We start from the raw sequence: 12,175 nt of genomic DNA, 5'->3' as shown, positions 1-12,175 counted from the left end.
ATGTTCCTAAATTCAAAGAAACAGGTTTGTGTTATGATAAATGCTTGAGGCCAAAAACTCATTAAGGTTCTTGTTTGAAGCCTGTGCTGACAACCGCCAGTCCACCCAGCACAAAATTCCTCAGATTCTCCCCTGAACACGGCTCAAAACAAAGTGTTGTTTTAACAATGTGAGGTTTGTGTGGGAATGTGTGCGCATGTAGGTGTGTGTGGTCGGGTGTTACATTAGGCTAATCCAGGTCAACACCAGAGAATTAGTTTGTGAAGCTGCAAGGTGTTAGCTAAAAATAAATGAACATAATTTATGAGCTAATGTGCAATTAAAATTTTCTTTAGTTACATTAGTATCAGGAAAATTTAATTTATTGCAAGTTCTTTCAACGTTATATGACATCATCATTATTGTCACTGACATTATTGTAATATCGTTATTTAGCTTATATTGTAAGTTACATTCTAAATGTGTGTATTTAAACTTGTGACCCTAAGTTTAGTCTAATCTAGGACAATTTCAGTTAGCAAAGATCCTAAACATTTGCAAAACTTGTTAGCAAAAAGAAATTTCTGTTGCAAATAAAAAAGGGTTAAAATTTTTTCAAAACAACAATTTGTTTTGGTTCAACGTATGGAAAGTCAAAATGTCGAACATTTGCCAAAAGCCACATTCCAAATGTAGATGTTAGCTTACAGTCCAACCTTTTCTTTAGTACTGATATTTTTAGGAAGTACTGCACTGCACTAACTAAAATACATAAAAAAAAATGTAATAGTTAATTACATTCCAAAAATTGTTCAGGGCAATATGAGAAATGAAATTCTTGTTTTTGTGTTTCAAATATTTCACCTCTTAAAATAGTCAAATTAGGTTAAAAAATAGGTAATCCCAGCTAGTAAAGTTGTTATACTTTGTTGTTATATAACTTTTAAACATTATTAAATATTTTCCAGTTACAGTTTAAAGACAATGATTTGGATGAAATGCAAAATGAACAAAATTGCAAATGCTAAGAATAAATTGGTAGAAAAATAAGTAAAAATCAAGAAATCAACTGAAAATTAAGAAAGTTTTAAATGTATGATTACTCGAGCTCCAAAGTCAAGCATCTTTCCACAGTCTTCTGCTAGCTGTCATAGTTATCAAAATTCAGAAAGAAGCTGCTAAATGTGTATGTGCGAGTTTGACTTCCAGTTGAATTTCCAAACAAATTTTTAGCACTTTTGGAACAATGCTCGCAAGCTTTCCACAAAACAGGGTGGAAGAAAATTTCTTTCATTATGTCCTAACTTGTCAGACTAGATGCCTGCAATGACTAATTAATGAGCAACGACATTAGATGAAACAAACAGAGGAGCCTAAACAGTCCTTTTGTGCTGTGACATTATGAAAGGAAAATAAATAGCCAGAGGAAATACAGACATAATTCTTTTATGAACAAGTGGTTGACAGATTTGAATTCCATGAATCATTCCAATACACAAAGCACAAGGTTGGACTGCAATCATCAGATTAGAATTTACCACTAGTGCTTTGACTTTGATCTTTTATACTTTTTAGAAAATGTCAGTACCTAATGCTAACTAGCTGGCTAACACAAGCTGACAAGAGGATTTTAAAGTTATATTCATAAATGTGTGAAATCTTCATTGGTAAAACTAAAAGCTAACTGATATTTTTGCTAACTAATCTAACATAAAATTATTCAAGAAAGGACTTTATCTAGTAGTTCATTAATATAAGCTGAGTATTTCTAATAGGAGTGTCCAGCCATATTGTTTGTTGTTAATCAACATAGGTGACACTAACCTGACAGACATTCTAGGTGTTTAATGCTAATGCCAACCATTGAGCTAACAACAAAGCCAACCATTTCTAAGAGAATGTCACATTTATAAATGTGCAAACAATATATATCTTCATTAGAAAGTCTAGCCAGCTAGCTAATATGAGCTAAACTGACAGGATTTACTTTCATAAATTTTCAGTGTAATTTTATCTGGTATTAGCTGAATTGACAGACTTATTTCTTACATTTGTAAACATTATTTAGCATAGTAGTATGCTAATGCTAACTAACTAGCTAGTAGGCCCAAACCTGTCAAGATTTCAGATGATTTTTGAGTAATATTCATAATTCTGCACTTGTATACTGATTCATATAGCTAACGTGTGATTACACGACAGGATTTCTGAGAGGATTTTATATTATATTCGTAAAAGTTCTTTAATATTCCTTTAAAAAACTAATTTGACAGTATTATATTTTAAAAATTAACTGTTTCTTTTAAATAGCTGGTAGCTTTTTAAAGCGATATATTTAATTATAGCTATTAAGAATCCTGACAGGATTTCTGAAGAGATTTTTACTTCATATTTATAATTAGCTAGCATAAGCTAATTTCACTAGATTGCTTAATGGATTTGTTCACAGCGCAGTAATGCTAGCTGGCTAACATGAGCTAACCTGAGAAGATTACTCTGAGGATCTTCATGGCTTAATCCTAACTGCTAATGCTAACCAGAGCGTTAAATTTATTTTTTACCATCTCTTGGAAATTCATGAATCTGGTCTTAAGAGCTTTCAGATGTTGTTTCTCTCCACATCTCTCTCTTTTTTCCCCTCCGTCATTTTGTTCCTTTAAATAAAAAGTCATTTCTGCCAAAACATTCCCTGACAAACGTCCTAACTTCACTGCAGAAAAACCACAGGAGGCTAAATAAACCACAGATAGATTGACAGCCTGATATAGAGAGACCGAGAGAGAGAGAGAGAGAGAGAGAGAGAGAGAGAGAGAGAGAGAGAGAGAGGGGTAAACCTGATGGATTTAACGCCATTTAGCATGTTCCCATGTTTATGGCTGCATTAATGGTGCGGAAAGTGTGAGCAAGCTGTGCTCTCTCTCTCTCTCTCTCTCTCTCTCTCTCTCTCTCTCTCCTCCATTCTCTCTCTATTGCTCTGAAAAGATCTAAGATCTTGATCATTTGAGTGATGCAATTCTAAATGAATTCTGAGGTTTGAGGTTCTGCTTAACAATTTCTAATATTAGCTGTAGCAACAGGGCCACACGACCGAGACTTACAGATCCATGACGCATGGCAAAGGTCAGCCCCGGGCTTCTGCTGCTTTATTTCTCTATGATCATGAGAGCAGTGAAATTACAGCAAGAGCGAGAAAGAGATATTTAATATATGTACATATAATTCCATTCGGTGCTAGCAGGATAATAGAAGCTACGGATTTCTGAGGGAAATTATCCAGCCATACTGATAGTTCGAAATCAACAGATCTGGCTAATATGAGCTAACATGAGAGGATTTCTGAGAGGATGTGTGTTCATAGCAAATAATAACTAGCTAGCTAACCTGGCAGGATTTCTGAGAGGATGTGTAACACAGCTAATGATAATTAGCTATCTAGCAGTAGCTAACTTGACAGAATTTCTGAAAAGATGTGTACTAGCAAACCTGAGATTATTTCTGAGAGGATCTTTTTCCTCCGTTAACGATAGCTGGTTAGCTAGCGTGAGCTAACCTGACAGAATTTGTGAGGGGATTCGTGTTCATAGCTAATGATAACTATCTAGAAGCAGGAAATAACCTCACAGAAACAAATACAAAATAAAACTTTACCCTAATCAGAAATCTGTTTATATTCAGTTACATCCTGTTTATTTGCATGGAAAACTTGATTGGCTTTTACATTGTATGATGTATTATATTTTATATATATATATATATATAATGATATACATATATATATATCACGATATATATATATATATATATATATATATACATAAAAATATATCCTTATGAATCATGATTAAATGATCTTGGAAAATGGATCATATCTTGTCTGAACACTGACATACAAGAGTAAGCTTTTTGGGAAAACACCCATCATGTCTGTGGTAAACGTTGTAACTCAAAAAGATGTGATGAATAAACAAAACTTCAGCCAAAGACAATTTTGGTGTGGCCCGAGAAAAAAAAAACATATTTCTGGGGGGAAAAAGCTATAATTTCAATCTAAAGCATCTGTAGCATCTGCAGACTGGAAGATGTCATTAGTGAGGATTGGAATAAATGATGACGTATGTGTGTGTGTGTACCAGTGTGTGTACCAGTGTGTGTCTCTGTGTACTTGTGTTTGTGTGTGTACCACTGTGTGTCTGTGTACCATGGTGTGTCTGTGTGTGTGTGTTTGTGCCATTGTGTGTCTCTGTGTGCGTACTAGTGTGTGTGTACCAGTGTGTGTGCGTGCATACCAGTGTGTGTCTGTGTACCATGGTGTGTATGTGTGCACGTGTGTGTACCATTGTGTGTCTCTGTGTGCGTGTGTGTGCACGTGTACCGGTGTGTGTCTGTGTGTGTGTACCATTGTGTGTCTGTGTGTGCATGTGTGTATACCAGAGTGTGTGTGTGTATGTGTCTGTACCTGAGTGTGTGTGTGTGTGTATTTGGATGACGTTATCTTGTCTCTGGTGTTTGAATAGTATTTGATGGAAACATAAACACATGTTCATAAATTTTCTTAACATTTGTAAAACTGGATGGAAAGATAACCAAAGAGTGAAAGAGAGAGATAGAGAGAGAGAGAGAGAGAGAGAGAGAGAGAGAGAGAGAGAGAAAGTCCTAGTAGCTCTTAGTCCTTTGTGGAAACCGCAGAAAGTTCCTGACTCTGCCAAGAGCCATTTACTCCATTTTCCTCCATTAGAGAGGAACACAAGTGGTTGTGTGAAGCTGTGCTCTTAAAGACCGAGCCCATGACTGAATGAAACCAGAGAGGACGGACAGATGGGTCGGATAAAAGAAAACCAAATCCGAAAACTGTTTGCAGGACAAATGATGGGGTACAAAGGCTAAGATCATACCGTAACACAAACCACACCAAAGAGAACCAAATTTTAGCTCTGGGCCATTTTGGTTTTAATTTTTTTTCTTAGGTAAAAAAAAACCCCTATACTAAACATATACAACGTGTTGGTTAAACCAAATGTAATCAATCATCCACAAGAACTTTGGTGTTGAAAGTTTGTGTCATTTTTAGCACTATTAAACATTGTTTCAGTTGATATATATCATTTTATTATATCATAATCAAACATTTTATGAAGTATATTTGATTAATTTATTTATCATTATTATAAATGTAGGTCATTTCACTCATTGATTTTTTTTCATTATTTGCATATTATTTATCTTATAGTATTTTTATATATTATAATAAACAGTATATTCATGTTATTACACATCCCATTTTTTTTCCAAATATATATTTAAATAAATATAACATGAATAAATGTAAATAAATAACATTATATAAATATATAATATATATTATATATAAATATATAATATATAATATAAATAATTTAAGTACATTAAATACGCTATTTATGTATTTATTTATTTCATGTTATTTATTTCTTTTAATTATTTGTGCACTTTTCATTCAATACTTCTGTATATCACGCTGTTAATATGTAATAAAATATTTTATTACAGTATTTTTATTTTTTTTTAATTAGTTGTAAATTAATATTATTTGTGTAATTTTAATTATAGATTTTTTTTTACATGATCTGCATAATATTTATTTTGATAATCTTCCAATGTTACATTACATTTATGCCATTTGGCAGATGCCTTTATCCAGAGCAACTGACGTTTAATCTTATTTTATAGAACTGAGCAACTGAGTGTTAAGGACCATTCTCAGAATCTTATATATATATATATATAATATTTACTTATATATATATATATATATATATATATATATATATAGCAATCCAATATTTTATTAAAATATTTACATTATTTGTAAAATATTTTTACTATAGATTTATTTCATTTCATTTATTTTCCCAAAACTAATGATAAAACTAACTAAATGATCTTTGAAATGATCTTATTGGGATTTAGTGTTAGGGATATTAAAACAATTATAAAACAATTTTTGTGTGTGTGATCAAGAATCCCGTCGTATTTCAGATCAGACGGGCAGCTTGCGATGTCTCACTCGCACCAGGGATGAAAGCGAGGGGAAAAACCCAGAGTTAAAGGTGACTTTGAGGATACTTTTGTTCTTTAAGCGGCCCATTAAAGGTAATCGTGCTGAAGACTGGTGCCGTTACGCGCAGGGGCATGAAGAGCGCAGGGGAAAAAAGTCCGAGCAGATTTTCAGGGGGATTCTGGGAAGAAGCCACATCAGTCAGGACAATCTGCACTCATGTACAAACCCCTATCTCACGCTGAAGCTTAATGTGTTTGCTAGAGATTATTACACATATCGAAGCGGGAATGAGGCCTACGGGTTTGTATTTTAACTTGTGTCGCAAATCCAGAGCGGCGCTCAAAGCGAAACACGCCGGCTTTGTGGCTGAGAACTGGAGCGTGACGTGTGTTAAGTGCAGAGATTTCGCTGGTGAGCTTCTGAGAGGAGACGTGTTTTTGTTGGCGTTGAAGATGCAGCAGGGTTGAGACAAAAATCGGCGTGATGTGGAGGCGCATGAGGGAGCGCAGGAATGAGATAAGGCCTTAATTGAATTAAGACGAGAGAGATCACATGTCAACTTCAAGCACGGTTAGAAAGAAGAAATCTGGACGAACTCAAGAGAGAGAATGAGGAAGATACAGTTCAGTGCTCGAACAAGTGTGTGTGTGTGTGTGTGTGAGAGGGAGAGAGAGAGAAGAAGATACTGTACAGTTCAATGGTTAAACAAGTGTGTGTGTGTGTGTGTGTGTGTGTGAGGGAGAGAGAGGGAGAGAGAGAGAAGAAGATACAGTTCAATGGTTAAACAAGTGTGTGTGTTGGGGGGGGGTGAGAAAGAGAATCTCTCTCTCTCTCTCTCTCTCTCTCTCTCTCTCTCTCCCTCGAGTTGAGGATATTTTTTAGACCCTTCCTTTTTTTCCCTTCAGTGAAACATTTAAAATGTTATTTAGTTGTGTTTCCAAGAACAAGGGAGGAAATGCTCTGGATCAGGTCTTACGTGGATCGGGTCTCCAGGTACAGACTTGACTCCTACCTTGCTTCACACCTCTGATCATCTCCTGGTGTCCTTCACCATCACCTTCATCTCTCTCCTTCATAACACAGACTACCATCATTTCTCTCCATCTCATTAAACCTCCACTCAATAGCTTTCTCTTCCTCTGTAGCTTCCTGACCCTGAACCCTTTTCCTCCCGACCCTTGGACAGACACCTTCCTCTTCTGTCTTTCCCCAACCATGGAGCTCTACTTTCTGTCCACTAAACCTGGTGAGACTTCTTGGCCTGCTCCTCAGCTATCAGATATGTTGAGCAGCAGATCTAAAGAACTAAAAGCTGTAGGGAGAAAGTGAAAGAAGTCACCACTCGACTGATCTCACCTCCTTCAAGGGTTTTGTATTGAAATTCTCCTCAGAAAAGACTTCTGCTGGAGTCTGAAGATTGCCTTTGATTGGGAAAAGCTTAAAACTTCCACACAAGAACTTCTACACAAGACTATGATGAGAAGATCTTCCACCTTCTCTTTTGCCATTACATTACACACCCAGGACTCTTCTTCTCCTTCACTTGGATCTCCTTCAACAGATCCTACAAATCACCTGCCTACTGGATCTCATCCCTTCCACAATGCTCCAGACAATCTCACAATGCCTTCTGCCCTTCATCACTACCATCATCATCAGTGGTTCCATAATATTTGGTGATGTACCGACTACCTTCAAGAGAGCAAGCATTATTCCCATTGTGAAGGAACCTGCTCTGGATTCTTCAGACGTCTGTTCTGGTGTGTTCACACTCATTAATCACACAACCATCAGTTTTCTTTCTTTTCCTTTTTTTCATCTTTCTCTCTTTCCTCCCACCTCTTCCTCTCCCTCTCTTCCCCTCCTCCCTCATTCTTTCTCTCTCCTGCCTTTCACTTTAAAAGTTAATATAAACTTCTTCCTTTCAATCTCTCTCTCTTTTCCTCTCTCTTTCTCGCACACTCTCTCCTCTTATTCCTCCGCTTTCTTTCCTTCCTCTCTCTTTATCTCATTCATCTCTCTTTCCCTTACTCACTCTCTCTCTCTTTCATTTCATGACAAAAATGTTTCATAACTGAATTTCCTGAATGAGACAGATCACTTCCACTTTTGTTTATAGAAGCCGTGTTTTCCACCAAATCTGCAACCAATTTATTTCCTCTCACATTCTTTATACTTTTGCTGCTCATGAGATTCCACCATTTTCAAGACGCCACATCAGTAACAGAGGGAAAAAAGAAGAATGAAAAAGAATAAAAACTTGAGCCAAACTCACATGTTAAGAATCAGTAAAAACACACACAGACACTTACACACACACACACACACACACACACACACACACACACACACAGACACACACAGACACAAACACAGACAGACATTTACAAACGCATACATACACAGACACTAACAAACACACACACAAACACTTACAAACACACACAGACACACACAGACACAAACACAGACAGACATTTACACACAGACACACACACACATGCATTTACAAACACACACAGACACAGACAGACATTTACAAACGCATACATACACAGACACTAACAAACACACACACACAAACACTTACAAACACACACAGACACAAACACAGACAGACATTTACAAACGCATACATACACAGACACTAACAAACACACACACACAAACACTTACAAACACACACAGACACAAACACAGACAGACATTTACAAACGCATACATACACAGACACTAACAAACACACACACACACACAAACACTTACAAACACACACAGACACACACAGACACAAACACAGACAGACATTTACAAACGCATACATACACAGACACTAACAAACACACACACACACAAACACTTACAAACACACACAGACACACACAGACACAAACACAGACAGACACTTACACACACAGACACACACACACACGCATTTACAAACACATACATACACAGACACTAACAAACACACACAGACACTTACAAACACACACAGACATTTACAAACGCATACATACACAGACAAACACAAACACACAGACACACAGACACTTACAAACACACACAGACACTTACAAACACACAGACACACAGACACTTACAAACACACACAGACACTTACAAACACACACAGACACTTACAAACACACACAGACACTTACACACACACAGACACTTACAAACACACACATACACTTACAAACACACACAGACACACACAGACACTTACAAACACACACAGACACTTACAAACACACACAGACACTTACACACACACAGACACTTACAAACACACACATACACTTACAAACACACACAGACACTTACACACACAGACACTTACAAACACACACAGATACTTACAAACACACACAGACACTTACAAACACACACAGACACTTACAAACACACACAGACACTTACAAACACACAGACACTTACAAACACACAGACACTTACAAACACACACAGACACTTACAAACACACAGACATTTACAAACACATACATACACAGACACTAACAAACACACACAAACACACACACTTACAAACACACACAGACAAACACTTAAAAAACACACACAGAGACACTTACAAACACACACACAGACACACACAGACAATTACAAACACACACACAGACACTTACAAACACACACAGACACAAACACAGACACTTACAAAAGCACACATACACAGACACTATCAAACACACACACACAAACACAGACAATTACAAACACACAGACACACACAGACACACACACACACAGACACTTACAAACACACACACAGACACTTACAAACACACAGACACAAACACAGACAGACACTCACAAAAGCACACATACACAGACACTAGCAAACACACACACACTTACACACTTACAAACACACACACAGACACTTACAAACACACACAGACACACACTTACAAACACACACAGACACACACTTACAAACACACACACAGACACACAGACTGACACTTACAAACACACACAGACACACACACACAGACATTTACAAACACACACACGGACATTTACAAACACACACACACACACACAGACTGACACAAACACACAGACACACACACAGACATTTACAAACACACACACAGACACACACACAGACATTTACAAACACACACACAGACAGACACAAACACAGGCACTTACAAACACAAACACACAGAAACATGCAAATACACCCACAAACATGCACAGACACACACTGTTACAAATACACACACAGACACATACAAACATACATGTAAACACACACAGACACATACAAACATACATGTAAACACACACAGACACATGCAAACACATATACAAATACAGACACGTTCAGACACACTAACAATGAAGAGCCCCACTAACATTAATCGTTGTTATTGTGACTTCATGCACATTAAATAAACTTTAATTCTACAGGATGATCTTCAGCTCATCGAGGTTTCAGTAGTAAACTGATCATCTGTCTGTTTTTAGACAAACATTTACACAACGTCGTCTTCAGGGAATCACAACTGCTTCACAACTGGTTCCAGTTTATGTCTGAGACGTCCTGTGTGTTCAGGTCCTTCAGGGAAGTTCGGAATTACGAGTTGGGTGTGTTTAAGTCTGTCTCTCTCTCTCTCTCTCTCTCAATCTCTCCTCTAATCCCCCTCTTTCTCCTCCTTTACCTCTTTCTATCTCATTTTCTATCCCCCTCTCGCTTTCTCGTCTCTCATCTTTTCTCTTCTTTCTCATTCTCCTCCATCTCTCTTCTATCTCTCAGTCTCATCTTTTTCTTTCTTCTCCTTCTTTTTTTCTCTCATTCTTTTCCACCTTCGTTTAACTTTCCCTTCCCTTTCTCTGCATCTCCTCCTTTCTCTGGCTCTCGTCATTGGCTTTTTTCTCCTCTAATTTATTTTCCTTCAATCTGTTTCTCTCTTCCTAAGTCATGTCCGTTATTCCCTTCCTTTGTTGATCTTTCCTTACTCGTCTCATTATTTTACCTTTATCTGTTTCTCTTTTCCTCCATCACATTATCCCTCCTTCATTAGTTTCTCTGTATGGTCTCTCAGCATCTCTTCTCTTTTCTCACTCTTTCCATCAGACATCTGTCTTTTTCTCCTCTTCTCTCTTTGGTTCCTTCAAATAGATTTTAAGGATGTGAGGATGGGGTTAGACGTCCATAATCTCAGATTACTGAACACCCGGACAGGTGAGACCAGCATCACTGTGTGTGTGTGTGTGTGTGTGTGTGTGTGTGTGTGAGTGTGTGAGAGAGAGAGAGAGAGAGAGAGAGAGATAAACGAGAGCGTGAGGGGGATTTTTCCCTCTGCAGGCTGAAACAGCAGCGCTAATTACAGCTGAGTTGCTCAGATGGCTCACACAGAGAGATGAAACACTCGTCCTTCATCCCTCACTCAGCGTAAAGCTGGACTCGGCTCACTGATCTGCTCTTTGCTTTAGATCCAAACACACACTCACTCAGACACACACACACACGCACACACACTTGACATCAGGACTTGCGTTAAAACAGCAGATGAAAGCTCAGCTAATCTTATGTACATACACACTCTTCCATCTCAGAGCACTAATGGAGCGTCAGGACGATAAAAACTACAAGGAACATCTGGGAGTGGGACTTCACACACACACACACACACACACACACACACACACGCGCGCACACACACACACACACACGCACGCACACACACACTGTTTTTGCTTTGCTAATAGATACAAGATTGCACAGCTGGCAGCAGTAAACCCACTGCACCCTGCGCTCTCTCTCTCTCTCTCTTTCTCTCCCCAGCATTTTCTTATTTTCTTTATTTCTCTCTCTCTCTCTCTCGTTCTCTCCCCAGCATTTTCTTTATTTCTCTCTCTCTCTCTTTCTCTCCCCAGCATTTTCTCTTTATTTCTCTCTCTCTCTCTCTCTCTCTCTCCCCAGCATTTTCTTTATTTCTCTCTCTCTCTCTCTCTCTCTCTCTCTCTCTCTCTCTCTCTCTCTCCCCAGCATTTTCTTTATTTCTCTCTCTCTCTCTCTCTCTCTCTCTCTCTCTCTCTCTCTCTCTCTCTCTTTCTCTCCCCAGCATTTTCTTTATTTCTCTCTCTCTTTCTCTCCCCAGCATGTTCTTTATTTCTCTC

This window comes from Tachysurus vachellii, chromosome 12, assembly GCF_030014155.1.
Source record: "Tachysurus vachellii isolate PV-2020 chromosome 12, HZAU_Pvac_v1, whole genome shotgun sequence".
Classification (NCBI taxonomy): Eukaryota; Metazoa; Chordata; class Actinopteri; order Siluriformes; family Bagridae; genus Tachysurus; species Tachysurus vachellii.
This window is presented reverse-complemented; position numbering follows the sequence as displayed.